Source organism: Ananas comosus, unplaced genomic scaffold, assembly GCF_001540865.1.
Source record: "Ananas comosus cultivar F153 unplaced genomic scaffold, ASM154086v1, whole genome shotgun sequence".
Taxonomy (NCBI): Eukaryota; Viridiplantae; Streptophyta; class Magnoliopsida; order Poales; family Bromeliaceae; genus Ananas; species Ananas comosus.
In genome coordinates, this window is record NW_017893060.1 from 1 (window position 1) to 1,134 (window position 1,134).

At 38.6% G+C, this 1,134-nt stretch overlaps 1 long non-coding RNA gene across 1 annotated transcript; it reads left to right on the forward strand.

Moving 5' to 3' along the window:
- The first annotated feature begins 460 nt into the window (after positions 1–460).
- LOC109705498 lies at positions 461–1,128 on the forward strand. The gene is made up of 3 exons (XR_002214771.1): positions 461–679; positions 756–818; positions 910–1,128. It is a non-coding gene; the product is annotated as an uncharacterized LOC109705498 (long non-coding RNA).
- The last annotated feature ends 6 nt before the right edge of the window (positions 1,129–1,134 follow it).

Sequence of the window (1,134 nt, forward strand, 5' to 3'; positions counted from 1 at the left end):
AAAGTGATCACAATAATGCAAAAATGGAAATTAAGCAATCTTAAGCCTAATTAGAAGCTTGAGATTAGTCCTTGGCACATTTTGGAAATGTGAGAATGGATAAGAATGGATTCGAAGTAGCAAAAGACCTTCAATTGCCATGATTACTTGATTGCTGAAATTTTAGTCAATGTTGATCAAAATGATCAACATGATGCCAAATTGGAAATTAATTGCTTCCAAATTAATTGGACAACTTGTAGAGGTATATTAGTGTAATTTGGAAGTGCTTGAGTGGGCTTGAAGTGAGTTGGATGGGCAAAATAAGCTTCAAAGTGCTGCTGCAGTTAGTTGTTTAGTGCAGGGACTGAATTGCGAAACTGCAGGGACTGAAATGTAAACCTGCAGGCTACAATGCAGTTTCAGCTTTGTAGGAGGGTTAAGTAGCAATTTTCAGCCTTATCCCTTTAACCCAGTGAAGCTGAGGATGTACACGTATCAAGGACTTATTCCCTCAGCTTATTCTCATCCATTTCTTCCTCTCTTTCTCTCTCAGTCAAGAAACAACTTAGGGAAAATTGGTGGAGTGCTGAAATCCTTGTTGTTGGCAGCCTGGATGTTTCGAGCTTGAGAGGGAGCTGCAGAGCAGGGATATAAGGTTGATGGAGTTGAGAACATCTGGTCGAATGCCTAATTTAAGGTAAACCTGTTCTAATGTCTAACTATTGTTAAATTGGTTGTATTAGAGATAGTTCTTATAGAGTACTTGCTGCCAGGAAATGGATTTTGGGCCATTTGATGCAGCGAGCAAAAATTCAGCAGGGAAATTTCAGTATTTGGTAAGAACAATACCCCTCCCTGGTTTAAGTAAGATTCAAAATTGTAAACCAAGCTAATAATTGAGTTGTTGACTGATGTTGGGGCTGTTAGAGCAAAGAGAGCAGCTAAAGAACCTTGTTTCTGCTGCTAGAGCTGAACCAAACCTCAGTGAAGAGAGGAATTGAGAAGTATTGTTGAAATTGCTGCTTCAAGGTAAGGAAATTGCTCAAATTCTGATTATGAATCAATTAGTTATCCTATTAAGAGGCTAATTTGGGTGAGGCATGATTATTGAGCTGATGGTAACCCAAAATCAGCCTTGTAGGTTGATAATTA